General features: G+C 47.5%; 1 protein-coding gene across 9 annotated transcripts in view; it reads left to right on the plus strand.

Annotated features, from left to right (window-relative positions):
- The window catches only part of LOC135898145 (microtubule-associated protein futsch-like), a 397,845-nt gene that overhangs the window by 272,147 nt on the left and 108,957 nt on the right, over window positions 1-16,741 (plus strand). Inside the window, exon 1 of one of the 9 annotated variants that reach the window (XM_065426914.1) lies at window positions 16,489-16,655. The exons of 6 other annotated variants lie outside the window; for them this stretch is intronic. The gene's annotated coding sequence lies outside the window, so the exon portion shown is untranslated. Of the gene's footprint in view, window positions 1-16,488; window positions 16,656-16,741 lie in introns of those variants that run through there. 2 more of the 9 variants (XM_065426911.1, XM_065426908.1) reach the window with 2 other exon arrangements.

Consider the following 16,741-nt stretch of genomic DNA (forward strand, 5'->3'; position numbering starts at 1 on the left):
CTACCTCCGTTTGCGTTCTAATCGAAACCACCGTCACTCTGTCTCGTAACATTACGCCTAACATTTTTCGTTCACTTGCTCGATGCGCGCTCCTTGACCTCCAGTTAAGCTTCTTTGTTAAACTCCAAGCGTTTGCCCCATATGGTAGTAGTGGCAGAATGCAATGGTTGTGCGCTTTTCTTTTCAAGGATAGCGGTACGCTGCGGTCAAGATTTGGTAATGCCTGCCGTATGCGCCCCAACCCATTTTGATTCTTCTGTAAGTTTCCTTCACATAGCCATCTTGAATGGACTCTAAAGGCTGACTGGTTTTCATGAATTCTTGCTCCCTTGCCAGGATATTCAACGTTATTTTTATCTTGAGCATATTAATCTTCAACCTTACTCTTGCATTTTCTTGGCTAAGGCCCTAATCATTTGTCGCAATTCATCCTCACTGTTTGTAAGTAGGACATCATCATTTTTTTCTCTTTTAGTGTCCTTTTAACGTTCCTCCCATTAGCTTCAAATTTCAACTTAGTGCATCAAGCAGTTCTTCTAGAAGACGAGGAAAACGCTCAAATAATATTTTTTGAGCATTTCTAATCGCAGATTAAATCATCGCTCCAAAGGCTTCAACAGCCTGGTTGGCTGGTGGGTGACGGAATTATATTACTGGCACATGCGGTAGGGTGATCCGCACGTATCCTGTTAAAATGGCCAACCATTAACCTATATATTTATAATGTTATAAGCACTACACAGCTTCATCACCTTCTGTTTCAAGGAGTGCTCCGAAAGCTATCTGGGCACAACGTAGCGAGCATAATGTGCCTTCAATCTCCATTGTTATTTTAGGGAAACGACCTCACCCGTGTGTCTTGGATAGATGATAATTTTACTTTTAGTCGCCTTGATTGTCAAACAGCGCGCTGGAGAAGTCTTTACAACCACAAGGACACACGAATAATCACAGCAGGTGCGATTAACACAACCATGATCTTTTCCCACGAATATGCAATGCCCTAACATCGCTGACCCTATGATAGCCAATCGCTTACAAGCCATACTGAAGCAAACAGGAAAGTCGCTGACCTTCGCCCTTATATAACAGTTGTCGAAGTCGAACCACCGCATGGCCTCTCGGCATCGGACTAAGCTTGTTAAGCAGTAATAACGCCTTCGATGTTTGCACCAGGTCTAAGCAAACAATATGGCACTTGCGAATCCCGGAACAACACACATTTGACCGCGCACCGGATTAAGCAGCTGCACAAGGCTGTCGCTAAAGACTTAATGGTAGCTAACAAGTTTGTCGCCCAATACGTTTTGAATTTACGGAAACACTATCGCTGGACGCACTGCCGCCACTATCGCCATGGACGCACGAATGAAATAGGCAAAATGTACAGCAGAACCGGCTTTTGGCTCTGACCGACCGAACATTCACCGTCGATGTCTTCTAAGTGCTGAGGGTTGAGAAATTCGCTTCACTCCAATTGTTTATTATATCTTTAGAAATGTTATTGGCGTTCAAGAAGAGGTCAGATAAGTTTACCCGGAAAGAAAAATAATAATACATCCTGCACAGAACCGTTACCCTGATTTGAACCGAATTTTCTTCACCTTGAGAAAATCTTGCGCAATGCAATACTCAGAGATTCGAGTGCTCCGCTCCATGCCCCATGAAGAACTACGTACCGGACACAGCCTTCCATCATTTAAGGTGTGCCGGAAAAGTGTCGTGCCTACTGCGATACGCCAGAGTCAAGCAAGTGAAGAAAAATGGAGACGTGAACGGCGACCCACGAGGTGATCTATATTTAGAAAGCCAACCATGGCATTCGTGGCCGCACGAGCGCCAACTCTCGGCAACCCATTAGTCCCTTCTGTAGGGCACTCGGTGTCGCTCTGAAAGAAACGTTATGGAAGGCGCCAAACATCTGCGTCTACCCAAAGGACGTGCGTAGGTATGGACTGTGAATCCGGTCAGTGGGTGGTCTCGAGCGATGCATCTCAAAGTTTTGACTTCCGAAGACCAGTCGACGCCATTCAAGGTTATTAAAGGAACACCTAGATGTACTCTTTCACCGAACGGGCTTGTACAGTGTATGACAGCCCGCGCATACAGCCATCCCAACTGAGAGATATTAGGAATTATTGTTTACCTACACTAACTATGCGTCTGTAGCTAATGTAGGAAGTCGTCATTTTTTTTAATCGGTGTAGAAGAAGTGTAACGCCGCCCGCCTACACGAAGCCATTTTTTTATAGCGCAAGGGTAACATGAAAACTACACGTTCCCCGCCGAAGTTTTGATGAGTGTAGGCAGCAGACGACAAACAGGTCGTCGTTGCAAACACGGGGCGCCACATTGTCGGCGACTGTCGGCGCTGTCGGTGTACGTATATCGCGACGACAGGGAATGTTCGTCGCAGGGACGACAGATATGTGCTATGGAGTGACTATAAGAGTTACAGAATGGGTGCCAATGGAAGGGAAGCGGAGTCGAGGACGGCAGTGAATTAGGTGTCGGGCCATGAAATGAGAAAATTTGCATGCGCAAGCTTGAATCAGCCCGCGCATTAGAGATCAGTGGGAGAGCCCTTCGTCCTGGCAGGGACATAAATATCAGCCGATGACGAAGCTCTCACAAAGCAAATTCCAACCACAAACAAAAGAGAAGACATGCCCCTCGTCGGTGCAGTCCGAGTGGAAGTTGGGGCTGCAGCGAATTGAGAATAAGGCTTGTGTATACTATAGTGTACTAAGCTTCGTACTTTGAGGGCAACGCTGTGGAAGCTACGCAAGAAGTTTGTCATCAAAGAGGTTTGCACATGCAGCTCTGAATGAAAAGGGCGTGGTTTCGATACCTTGTCTGGAGATATTTCTTAATTCAATTTTATGGCAATTAGAAAATTTATTTCACGTCAACTTTGTGCGGTGTCTTTTGAGCATCATAGCGAATTTGTGAGATCACATGCGACAGGCCAAAGTAGTCGTAGCTATCAACAACTTTATACGTCGCTGCGGGCCAATAGAGAATGTTCGCGCGAGCTACGCGAGCATGCATGTAAGGATGCCGCAGCGGGCTGCAAAAAAAAAAAAAAGAACCTGAAACAGAAAACAAGGAAATGCAAAACGATCTAAAACAAATCAAAAGCAGCTGTATAGCGCAGTCAGTTTTCTTATTTCTAAAGATTCGACCTTTTAACCAATTATTACGGAGGCTGAATAAAGAACAGTTTCGCACAATTGCTGGAAGAAACCCCTGACTTACTTTTTCTGGCGAACGCAGCCAATGCGAATGCCTTGCTAGCTCCCACGGCATTGCACGCTGTATATGAAACGGCTTATTGCGCGCCTTACATTTCCGGTATTCCACTCGGCTAACGAAAGCGCATATGCCGGATGGCGAAGTTGTCTCATAGCGTCTGGCCAACAAACTAAAATGGGGAGGTATTAGTCTTCTTCGTGCGACTGTCGTGCGGCCTTGTCTGTAGCATAGTTTTCAGTAATTCCGCAATGGTCGTGTAACCACTGCACTGAAATCTCATGGCCGTCTTCTTACAAATGCTGGCGCATTTTCACTTTTCCACGCCAACTGCTTAAGACTTGCATGTCGGAGGAACGACTTCACCCACTATGTAGCCAGCTTGAAGTCGCGAAAGAGAGCCCGTATTCTTGGACTCTCTGTGCTGGTCAGGTGAAGGGCAACGCTTTTAGAGCCATGAGTTTTGCCACTGTAGGAATTTTGATGTGTGAGGTTTTAAACATCTCAGCTACACCTCTTGTTCGTACAACGGCAGAGCCACCTTAATGCGTCTTCGTAGTCGAGCTATCAGTATTGACGTGCGTGCCGTCACTGTATTTCTCACACAAGACGAGTAAACTGAGTTGTTTGAGTGCAAACGAGGGAAGGTCAGACCTTCTTTGAAGCCCTTTAATTGTGAAGTGTAGGTAAACACGGCCAAAAACACCACGGAGACAGCAGCAGCCTGGCCACAAGTGCATGGCTTGAAGTAAACGAGGCTTGATATGCGCAGTCAGTTGCACTGAATGTCGTGCGGAGTCTCACCATAGGGAGGCTGGCGAGGCGATGGGCAGAAGTCCTAGACATGACTGACGTCCACACACATTTATTTATTTATTTATTTATTTATTTATTTATTTATTTATTTATTTATTTATTTATTTATTTATTTATTATACCCTCAAGGTACGATTGTACATTGTAGAAGGGAAGGGACAAGGTAAATACAGAGGCAAATCACACAATAGTTGATTATAGAAAAAAAATTATAAGTACAAAGAAGCAAAAACTTTCGAAGAAAGCGTCAAAGCTAAATACGCGGAAGTCAATAATTAATAAAAAGAACAAGGAAAAATAATGAAGGAAGGCTACAACATGGCAAAAACATTGCAAAACCTGGTATACAACATAATAAGAATGGTAAATAGAAACTTGTAAGCGCGGCAAAAATACATGGCGTAACAAAAAACGAGAGGAAAGAAAGAAAGGAACATAGCATATAAAAATACAATCCCAACACAAAGATTATTGCATAAGAGCAGTTATTATACAGAACAAGCAACCGCAACATTAATTTAAAACATGAAACTTTGAAGTGTGGTTTTAAGGTTATTGGTGTCAGTGATGCTTGTAAGTAATGCGGGTAAGTTATTCCAATCTTTGCTCGTTTGGGGAAGAAATGAATATGAAAAGCCGACCGTGTTGCAGTGCGGAATGTTTACCTTTTGGCGGTGGTCAATGTGAGATGAAATGTATGGTGGCGTTTGAACAAAGATAGAACGTAAATATGCGTTGTGATAGCAGATTTTATGGAAAAGACATATGCGAGATAGTTTTCTGCGGGTAGATAACAGCGGGAGGTCTAGCAGAGCTTTCTTGTTAGTGACACTCGCAGTTCTTTGGTAGTTGGTGAGAATTAAACGGGTTGAACGATTCTTTGTTGCCTCTAGAGACTATAGGGCGAACATTTTTTTCAACGGCATTGTATATCCTTATTGTGCAGTCTCGAGCAATTGTTGTAATATCCGTCATTGATACGCTACGCAGTAACCCAAGGTATAATTCATGCACCCCAAGGCATTACATGTCTATACAAGTAATGTAATTACATTACATTTCACTTTGGTGTCACGGCGTCTTGGTTAAAATGTGCGGTGGTTCTCTGGCGTTGAGTCTCATGGCAGTGACCATATTCCCACCTACTTAAGAATAATGGGGTTTGGAAGCTTCTCCTTTTCTACTTCCCGACAAATAAGGTAGTGAACATATGAGACAAAGGTGGAAGAGGTATGCGAAGAAGGTTTTGCCTGCATCATTGAGGACCTAATTACAAGTGTGCTCGAAACGTCTAAGTGCATCTTTACATCCACGAAAACACGTACGGATTTCTACATGGAGCTTGAGCGACTTCGAACGATTCGTAGAAGGGCCGAGAGGCGATGCAGGCGCACTGATTCAATTTATGACCCTAGAATCGCTCGACGTATACAAAAGAAAATCCAACCTCATGTGGACAGGCTGGGGGAACAAAGGTGGAAGACGTTCTGCGAATCCCTTGACCACCGCAACTCACTGTCTATCATATGAAGGACGGTGGCCGGCCTTGGCTCGTCTCCACAACAACGACATCCATACTGCGCCCTAGCCCTCCATCAAGGCCGGACAGCACACCAATACTTTCCAGTGCTAACAAAACTAACATCGTTGTCCTGCAAAGCATTCAATGTCAAGTCATTCGAACACGTGTGGGGCTACCTCGATGTGCTTCAACTATAGCAATAATTGCTACCACGAAAGACAACCCAATAGCGACTTACATAGCTGTCGACGCACTCTGGGCGCATGTTCGCCATATATCCAAGGTCCCTGACCGCCATCGCACTCGCTTGCCCTAGAAAAGACCCAAGGCAGCGTTTTCAAAACCGGTTGTGACTAACCAGCACTTTTTATCATTGAGATACTCTCCCGCAGCAAGAATGCCATCCCCTCTGTCGAGCTTGAAAAAGCCTCCCGTGTTCCTTGCTGTTCCAGCAATTGGGAAGGAGGCTTTGTTTGTACACTAACCGAATCCATGTTTACACGGACGGTTCGTTCTCAGAAAGTTCGACGGCTGCCCTTGTTATATAATCTCAATTGGTCGTAATCAAGTTTAAGACTTCACACGTAACATGTACAGATTCCGAACTGGCCACTCTACGCGCTGTCGTAAATCAATTTAAGAAGAATCGCGTAGCGAATGGGCAATATTTTATTGCCCATTTTATTGCCCATTAAAGCTTGCAAAGCTTACGACGTGCTAATTACGAACAGCTGATGTCCCAAATAAATGAAATTTGTCATTGCACTTCTGAACGAGGAAATGATATAATCTTTCAGTGGATGCCGGGACAATGTGGCATTGTTGGTAATCACCTCACCGATGACGCTGCCCGACGTGCCCAGGGTGGAGCACCGACACTCCTTATACTTTTATAGAATGTTGATGCCACAAGAGAGCTTCGCAGTCTCGCTCGTACCATCACGTTCAGTTACTGGCACACAACTCTAGCTATCGTTTATACAGCCTCGACCAATCACTTAAAGTGAAATTAGCAGCAAACATTTCACGACGTGACGCAACACTGCTGTGTCGGCTGTGGTAGGAGTAGAATTCACTAACTCCTACAGCTACCGTATTCGAATGACGGACTCACTGATGTGCGGTAAGTGCAAGTGTGAAGAGACCATCAGTCATCTTCTGTGCCACTGTTCTCGCTTTGATAACCAATGTCAGACTCTCCAGTGTGCCTTGAATAGACAGGACGATAGGTCATTCACAGAAGCAAATATCTTGGGCGCCTGGCCTCTCAGTTCATTAGCCTGGAAAGCTATTCGAGCGCTTCTTCACTACCTGAAGGTAATAGATTTGAGTGCCCGACTGTAGACATCCTGCACCTAGCTTAGTATGTGAGTGTGCTGTAGACTCACGTTTTCTCTCTCTCTCACTCCTCCCTCCCCATCCCCACGTGTAGGGAAGGAAACTGGACTCAGTCTGGTTAACCTCCCTGCCTTTCCTTCCCTCCCTCCCTCCTCCTCCTCCTCCTCCTCCTCCTCCTCCTATCTCTCTCTCTCTCTCTCACGAGTCTGTTCTATACACTAGGCGCTTACCTTCCTGAAATGTTGCCTTTGTTTTCTCTTTTGATCATCTTTCACACTTTTGACGTTCTTTTAGCTGTGGCTTTCACTAGACATTTCGTGATAGGAAGCGTGACCACTTCTCTTATCTCTATTAATAATCGCCTCATTCTTGGCCACGCTTTCACTATACGTTCGGGCCTCGGATAACAATGACGTCACCACTCTGCAGGGAAGCGACCCATCTGCTTTCGTTAATCAAATTTCTGCAAGTGAATTATACCAGCGCTAGCGAAGCACGTGAGTGCCGCTACAAAGGCGAAGAATGCATTCGGGAATGTTGTGCGCAGGAGCTCCACTCTACGGCAGGTCCTCGGACCTTTTCACTTTGGTAGCACTTAAGCCAGCGCTAACAACGCCTCATTGCAGCACCCACTTACGTACCAACGCTAAAAACAAAGCTAGGTTAGCTTATCCCTTCACAACCTTTCTCATTCTTACAAGCTTGTTCTTGAGAAGTGCTTTGAAACAACGGTGTCAGCCCCGGTTATGTTTTAGCGATTTACGGGCCTGCATACATTAAATATTAATGCTCCTTTCACTTCTTGTTTTGTTCACTGCTATCCTGAAAGAAAGGATTATGGATGTGCCTACCCGCTGCCCATAAGGTAAGCACATAGAATTCGATGATACCTGGCTGTTTTTAAAAAGGGTGCGGCTCCCTTTGAAGAGTCTCCTTGAATCCGCTTTCTTTTTTGAAGCCGCCATGAGGCGAGGGGCATCTCCTGTGGGTCGGCGCCAATTTCGATAAGCAGAATCGAACAGCGTCCTTCAATTCCACGTATTTTGATTTTATCACAATCGTTTATGCATTTTCCTTTCATTCCAACTCGGAGATAGAATGGTCGAATGTGCGCTTTGACCTTCGCCGATGCATGATCATTGGATTCATAATTCAAATTCAAAACATGTTTCCGATACTCAGAGTGGTAGCAATATGCTGACCCTCTGGGCCCTTAGCCATCGTAGCCCAAAACTGCACCCGTGGCAAGAATATCAATGTGAACAATTGTGAACGAAATTTGTTCCGAATGCCTTTTTGTGCTTGCTGCAGTGGGTGTGGATGCATGGATGTCTGCGTGTCTGCGTAAGTGCATGAGTTTTCGCGTTCGTGTGCTTACGCATACTTGTGTATGAGAGAGAGAGAGAGAGAGTATACTCCTGTCTCGAGGCCTACGCAGCCTTAGTAACTGTAGCAATTTCCCCTGCTTGAACGACTTGGTCTTTGAATCAATTATCTGGTTCATTTGTATAACCAAGCATATACCGCGCTTCATAGGCGGCAGGTATTACCAAATCCTGACTGAGAATTTACAACTGTCGCTGAAAAGATAAATGTGCAACGGTTGCATCCTAATGGTGCTACGATATCGAATAGAAACTGGGAGGTTAGCAAGCAAGCTCGAGAACAAGTGTAGGACCGCGCAAGGAGCGATGGAAGGAAAGAGATGTCAAGAGCAAGGTCAAGATACAGGAAGAGAGTGGTGTAGATGAGAGAGCAAACAGGGATAGCCGCTATTCTAGTAGCTTTAGGTGAAAATCTGGAGCTGGACAGGCCATGAAAGGCGTAGGGCACATATCCGGTGCACCATCAGCGTTGCAGAAAGGGTGCCAAGAGAAGGGAAGTCCAGTCGAGGACGGTAGAAAATTAGGTGGGGTGTTGTAATTAGAAAATTTGCAGGCGCAAGTTGGAATCAGCTAACGCAAGACGGGGATAGTTGGACATCGCTGGGAAAGGCCTTCGTCTTGCAGTGTACATAAAAATAAAAAATAGGCTTCTGCTGCTTATGTTGATGATGATTATGATGTTGTCGCACTTGCTCACTTTCTATAGCAAATGCCGCGGTGTCTCAATATATGGCGCTCCACACCTGAGCATGAGCTCGCAGTCCCGGCTCCGTACTCATAGAAAGCACTTACGAGAGAATTGTTCTTAAAGGGGCCCTGAAACAGCCCTCAGGCTTGGTGAAATAACAAAGTCCGCAGATAGCATACGCTGCTGTGAACATCTCAGCCAATTTTTGCTGTCGTACGGGATGCGTGGAGCTCGCAAGTGGGTCACGAGGTCAGCTTTCCCTCATACGCTCTCTTCTCGACAGAAGGCCCTTTCCTCACTTTCTTCTAGGCGCACTATTTTGTTATCGGACGCACTATTTCGTCATTCCCTTAGACGGCTGCTATTGGCCGATAGCTCGCATCAAGCTGCTGTCGGCTACGTGGCGTAGATAACGCGGCCGCCGCGAGATCCTGCCACAATTCCACTGGCTAAGCCCACTGCGGCTCGCTGAGGACAATCGCGTTTGACTTATGTTTAGCGCGTTGTAGGCACCAAAGGCAGAAGACGTGGTGTCTATGTTAACATACAAAATAAAATTTAAACTGCGCGCCACGGTAACATGTAACTTTAGGCATTTCGTTTCGCTGGTCCTGAACATCATCCTCACAAAATGCGAGGAACACTGTTTTTGTAATTAGCGCACAATTATTCAAGCGCATCGAAGTATCGCGCAGAGAGAGAGAGAGAGAGAAAGGCAAAGGAAAGACAGGGAGGTTAACCAGAGATTATCTCCGGTTGGCTACCTTGTACTGGGGGAGGGGAAAGGGGAAGCGATAGGTGAGAGGGAGAAGGATTAAAAAAAAAAGAAACTACACACACACGCACGTACACACAAACTGTTTCTGTGGGCACTGTCACGCAGCCCGCAAAGGCGTTCCTACTGTGATGCAGTGCACCGTACAATCCTGAGTCACACAGTGAAGTCACAATCTGTCAGAAAGTCCAGTGTCTTTTAAATACCGCAGCAGTGCCTTCATAGCCGATCGCGCTGATGTTCGCGTAGGCCAGTGTCCAAGGATCTTGTTTTCTGACAGTGGGCGCTTGTCCAGTTTGTCTAGGGTGGCTGAGAGGACTGCTCTTTGCGGGTTGAAACGAGAGCACTCACAAAGAAGGTGCGCGATTGTTTCATTGCACCCGCAGAAGTCACAAAGTGGGTTGTCGGACATTCCGATAAGAAAGGAGTACGCATTTGAAAATGCTACTCCAAGCCATAGACGAACTAGAAGGGTACAGTCGCGTCGTGGAAGTTCGGGCGGAATACGGAGTTGTAAAGTAGGGTCCAGGGTATGAAGTCGTGCACTTCTGAAATCGGATGAATTCCACTGAGCTAATGTCAGGTCGTTTGCCAGTACGGCAAGTTTTTTCGCTGCGTCGGCTCTCGAAAGAGGAATGGCAACGCACCTGACGCCGTCATGGGCAGATCGGGCAGCTGCGTCTGCTCGATCATTGCCGTGTATGCCGCAGTGACTAGGCAACCACTGATATATGATATCGTGTCCTTCGTCAACTATGCGATGGTGTACTTCTCTAATCTCTGCGACGAGCTGTTCATGTGATCCATGGCGCAGTGCTGAGAGTACACTCTGTAGGGCTGCCTTGGAATCACAGAAGACTGACCATGCATGCGGTGGTTCCTCCTGAATGAAATGGAGAGCCGCACGCAAGCCTACAAGTTCAGCAGCTGTAGTTGATGATACATGCGACGTTTTTAGCTGTATTTCGATGGATCTTGTTGGTATCACCACAGCAGCAGCTGAACTTGCAGATGTGACTGAGCCATCGATGTAAACGTGTACGCGGCCGCTGTGCACCTCATGTATAAGTTGTAATGTGGCCTGCTTCAGGGCAAACGACGGCATGTTAGCCTTTTTAGTGATTCCTGGGATGGTGAGGCGTACTTCAGGTCTGTGCAGGCACCATAAAGGTGTGGATGGTCTTGCTGCAGGCATGTAGTTCATTGGCAATGAGGTGCGATTGGCAACAATCATACGACTGATAGCTGCGTGTGGCCTTTCTGCGGGTAGAGCGGCAAGGTGGTGAGAAGGTAGTCGGGCAACGTGGCGAATATGCGCTCTGAGAGCGTCGGTTACCAAGTACGTTGTTATTGGGTGATCTCGAGCTATGACAATCGTTGCCGCTGTAGACGCACACCTCGGAAGGCCGAGACACGTCCTTAGGGCTTGAGCTTGTAGTCCCTGGAGTACACGCAGGTTTGTTTTGCAGGTGTTTCTAAGCACAGGGAGGCTGTATCTTGCGAAGCCGAGGAACAAGGCGTTATAAAGCTGCAGCATTGATCGCACTGATGTGCCCCATGACAAGTATCGCGCATGCTGCGCATTATACTATTGAGCTGCTATTTCTTAATAAATTTTCCTCTCTCTCGCTCTGTGTGCCCGTGTATGTGTGTGTGTGCGTTTTGGGGGTTATTATCTGTCTAAACTAATGTTCGAACCTTCACTGACTCAACGAAAATAACGGCGATGTGATGTTTATTGCTGTCGGCAGTTGCCATGTAGCTATGGTCTCTCCGCTTGCAAATCCGCAGGCGGAATTGGGAAAGACTTCTTTCGCGGCAGGGCTTAATGGCTGTCAGGAGCAATGCAGTTCTCTACGCCACCTTGCCTGCTACGCTTATTTTCAGGTAAAATGCCTTGAACGTTTGCCTCACATCATCCTTCCGATGAAACGCGTTCTTAAATGCTGGGAAACGTCAGACCACACCCCCGCGCATTTCTGAAGGGACGACGGTAGCAAGAAGCTTCCGGCCGTTGGAGTGTAACGATATGTCTATTAACCTGATTGCGTTCGATCCTTAGCACGGGCCACTACCAGCGAGTCAATACTTGAAATAATGTAGGCGGCGCACAGTCGGCATGCAACAGGAGATAGAATTGGAATATAATAGTTGCAATATATACATATATTTTGACGTTTTACCAAATGAAAGGGGACGTTTCGTAATGCGTGCCAAATGTGAAACGTTTTTTTGCACACATTCGAGTTCGTTTCATGAGTAAAAAATCGTTAACGTCGGTGTCTTTTTCATCTGTTGCTTGATCACCGAGTTACATAGCTCTGTAACGTCACTATTGCCACGATTTAAAAATATCGCGACCTGCTTATACGACGGATGGAGGATCCGTTTTTAAAAATCCCTGCCCAAACGATGACTTGATTGCATTTCGGTTCCGCTGAACAGGACAGCTGCAAAGCCGTCATGGATCTTGCCGTTCACGTCTGCCGCTTTACCCCCACGTTTCCGCCGGTGAGTAAAGAGCACGGTTAAAGTTCGCAACATGACCGAAACGCTGTGCTTTGTTCTGTATCAGTAGCAGAAAGCGCGCGCACAGGAAGCATTCTCTTGCGTAAGATCACCGTATACATACACCTACGCATACGCCCACTCGCGCTGTACTGGGAAGCTGACAGACAGAGGAGCAAAAGATCAGAGACAGAAGGCAAACACCGCGAGCGCGTTCCCATCGGGGCTCCCACGTAAAACGGCGCTGGATTATCCCTTAGTTTTATTGTCCATTGTTTATTTTTCTTCATTTTGAAGGGCCTGATTGTCGAGCGATAGAGCGTGGGAACGCATTCACCTGGGGATGCAGAATCATCTGCAGATGGTCCTTCTTTTCGTTTTTATTTTTCTGCCCACAGTTTCTCGTGGCCCAGTGGGATGCGGCGCACTTCTTTCACTCTTTCTTTCTCTCTGTTACGCGATATAGATCCACATTGACATTGGTTGCGACTACCCGGGCCTCTGAAAGCCTCACTCGCTGGCTTCCTCTGCCCGAAATGTCGCCCCTGCTCTCCCACCGCGGCCCCGAGCGGCGACAAGGCACGGCGACGCGGCTGCTGCTTATCAGGGTCGATATTGCGACAGGGCGGCTGCAGGCGCGGGCCCCGTATAAGGCTGCGCTTTGCCCCTTTCTCCCACCCCCGTACGCAACCGGGGCAAAGCCGAGGCTCCGCGCGCGCGACCACTCGCCACGCTAGATGCCTGCGCGCCGCTGCGGAAATTATAGATGACTCCCCAAAGTGTGGGCAAATACCGGCCACCGCTGTCCAAGCCAGGCGAGCGGGCGAGAGCGGTGCGGCGATCCTGCGAACACACATCTAAGGGCGTCCCCTAGTGCAAAGCGAGAACGGAGCGGGATCAAAGGGAGGGGGGGGAGAAAGTGGGAAATGCCTTGTTCTTCTTTTCTCTTTCTTGCGCCGTCCTCGTTGCCTTGTCGCGTACCCTTTCGGCGACTCGCGCTCTTTCTCCGCACCATGCTGCGAAACACGGGCACGGCGTTATTTCTTGCTCGTTATCCCTGCAGGTCCTGCTCCTTGTCGCATTCCCTCTCAGTCTTTTTTTTTTTCGCCGCTGTTTGCTCGAGTCTTGCGTCGTTGTTGACTTCTCGTTTGCCCCCTCCTGTTTTATCGCTAAAAGTCGGACGGTCCATTTCCCCTTTTGTCGCCTCATTCTGTGGCAATGGTTCGCTTCCCTCTTCGAGCGGCCGGATCGCGCGCGGTCCGCGCCCTCCTTGATCTCCGAACATTGCGACCGAGAGGGGGCTACTTTACTTCCTTCCTGGAAACTGCGAGTAGCCGAGGAGATAAAGCAGCCTGTGCTTGTGTTTGTGTGCTCGATGTAAAGGGAGCCAAATTTTTGTGCAATCATTCCTGCGCAGCGTTTATGGGACAGATCCGGAGCCCCATTCCTGTAGGTAATTATCGAAGCCATGCCTGTTCGAGGATATGTCGTCAAGGCATGCGCGACAGGTATAAATGAATTTGCCGCTACAGTATATTTTCGAAGAGTAGCGTAGATAGAGGGAGAAGGAGCGAGGAAAGGCAAGGAGGTTAAGAGTAGCGTGGAAAACTCTAATGTGGACTGAAATGTGAATACGGTGACGAATGTTCGTTGTGCAATCATGCCGATGCACTTGCACTGGAGAATGTCTTCCGGAAAGAACCGAAAAGACAGCTGCAATCGGGGCAAGTTGGTTATACATCTTTGAATATAGGCGCCCTTATACGCATCGGGAGAAAACTGGACGAAGCACACATCAAACCGAGCGCATGTTCCTTTGATATTGCTATATAAGAATTGATACATATATATATATTCCTTTGATATTGCTTTGATATAAGAAAGTATGTTGGACAGACCGAAAGCTGTATTAACGAAAAGCTAAGTAAGAATCGAAATTACTGCCAACTCATAAGCCATTTAGGTAACCTAGCTTCCAATGTGTCGCTGTGGAAGTCTACACCACAGTTCGGAAAAAACAGCATCCACTATGTTATGAATTGTGCACGACATAATTGACAGAATTGTAAGTTAGGCGTAGGCCATGTAAAACAAAAGTGGAAGAGAGTGTCGTTAGCGTGCTATCAACATCTTCTGTCCTATACATAAATTCAAATAATGCACTGAACGCAGCAAAAACAAGTGCTCATCGTTCTTCTGAATGCTTTGGAAATGCAAAATGAACGCGCATGTGCACGCTACTTGTGTCTTTATCTTCGGACGCTAACTTTATTAACGCCTGTGCATTAATCGCACTCTGTGTGTGCTTCGTTCAGCTTTGTCCCTGTGTATAACAGTGCGTCCATACCAGTGCAGGGTAGCAAACCAGACTCTCTTATGGTTAACTTCCATGCATTTCCCAACCCTCTCTCTCTCTCTCTCTCTCTTATCCAAAGAGGAGAGGACTGAACTGTACATAAACCGCAGCCAAGGAATGGGTGCATAACAGATAGTTTGTCAAACCAAACAGTTAAGCGCAATCCCCGTCCGCTCCTTTATTACTTACGGGAAGGAGACAACAACTGGAGTGATTTCCGACGTAGAGCTTGAAATCAAGCATGCGGACCTCAAGAGTCTTTTGAGGTCATCGGTGCGCATTCTTGACATTCACCGCTTGGGGGACTCCCGATGTATCAAGTTAACGTTTGCTTCTTCGACATTACCAGCGTCTGTCAAAGTGGGCTACGTTATACACCGAGTACGACCATTCGTTCCGAGGCCTATTCAGTGCCGGAAATGTCACAAGATAGGACACGTGAGCGCCGTTTGTAGAAGCAAAGCCACCTGCTCGCGTTGCGGCGGAGAGCATGATACCACCGACTGTGAGGCGTCCTCATTTAAATGTCCCAACTGCACTGGCTCTCACGAAGCGACTTCGAAGGAATGCCCGAAGATAAAACAGGAAGTTCGTATCCTTCGGAAAATGGCAAGAGACCAATCTTCGCGTACAGAGGCTGCTCAATCTGTTCGCCAAAGTGGCCAACGCTCGCGACAGAAGCATCACAAAACCATTCCAGGAGAACTATCTAGCGTGGCAGAAGTACCACGGTCACCTCTGCCTGTGCGTCCACCGAGGACGGTAACGGCGTCTACTGATAATCCAAGGTCGACGAGAGCACGCGGCAAACATTCACCTCCACCGGCTGATACAGACACGGAATGGCCTTTGCTGCCCTCTAGGCCCACGGCCTTGCCAGCGGGCACTAGCGGTCCTCTGCGCCATGAAGCCAAGAATCATAGGGCCAATGAAACCGGCGACACTACGAGCAAGCAAAGAGATGAACACAATGAGGAGAGTGTACAAAAAATGCTGAAGCACCTAGTAGAATCAATGCGCGTGATTCTCGGTGGTCTCGAGACTCCGGCCGCTAAGAGTGCCCTACAAGTGCTCGCCGTGCTAGAGCCGCTTATCGCAGGTCTTTTTCTATAAATATTTTGCTTGGCGCTTGTGCTGTTCACGCAGGGGAGGCCCCCACCAGCTTCGTTTTAACGCCTTTATTTTATGTTAACTCAAATTGGTGACAACAAACTTGATGCGAAGCCTGATTGTGGCTTCATGGATGACATTTGTGAGTGTTTATCATCAGAGTGTTGAACTTGCTTTCGCCTTTGCGCATCTCTCTTGCTATGTCATCATCATCCCTCATCACATCTTTATGTCCCCGTTCCCCCTCCCCCTGTGCAGAGTAGCAGGCTAGAGCACCTTAGCTCAGGCCGACCTCTCTGCCTTCTTTCAATTAAATTATCTCTCTTGTCAAACCAATTCTCCAAAATCCTCAACGTTTTCTTCAACTGCGAAGCTTTCTTTCTGTGAAACCCGTATCTGTTTTCTTTGTATCGTGCTATATTCGGGTGGATGACAATTTTCCCTTTCAAGAGGCAGTTCGCGCAGCTGCGTACTCAAGTAATGGATAATAAAGCCTTCGGGTGCGTAAAGGCTCAGTCACACCGGCGACTTGAGGAGGTCGCGCCACCATTGGCGACTGGCGACTGAAAAGCGACGTAACGCGACCCGATGCTCCCACCGGCAAACCCGGGCGAGCGCGATCTGCAAGTCGCAATCCCGGAGATTACCGTTCTCAGCGAGAACCCTAGGGATCTACGCAGTTCGCGCGCACTTCGCTGGTTCGTTCAGGCGACAGCCATGGATTTTGATTCCAGCGAAGACGTCGTCACTGCGCTGATGTGCTGTGCCGTGCGTGGTGTCAGCTGTGGCAGCGCGGAATCATCTGAAGAAAAAGCGACCCGGTATGTGCGCCCATGCCGCCGTTCGCGATACGCAGCGGGCCACGCAAGCCGCCTCCGCGTGCGTGACGAGGAGTAATATCGAGAGTAAGTTGTTGTTTCTAGTTCACGTTGCGTGGGAATCGGTGCATAATTTTTGTGCTTTTTTTCGCTGCTGTTTAGTTTCCTGCGAA

The sequence above is a fragment of the Dermacentor albipictus genome, chromosome 3 (assembly GCF_038994185.2).
Source record: "Dermacentor albipictus isolate Rhodes 1998 colony chromosome 3, USDA_Dalb.pri_finalv2, whole genome shotgun sequence".
Taxonomy (NCBI): domain Eukaryota; kingdom Metazoa; phylum Arthropoda; class Arachnida; order Ixodida; family Ixodidae; genus Dermacentor; species Dermacentor albipictus.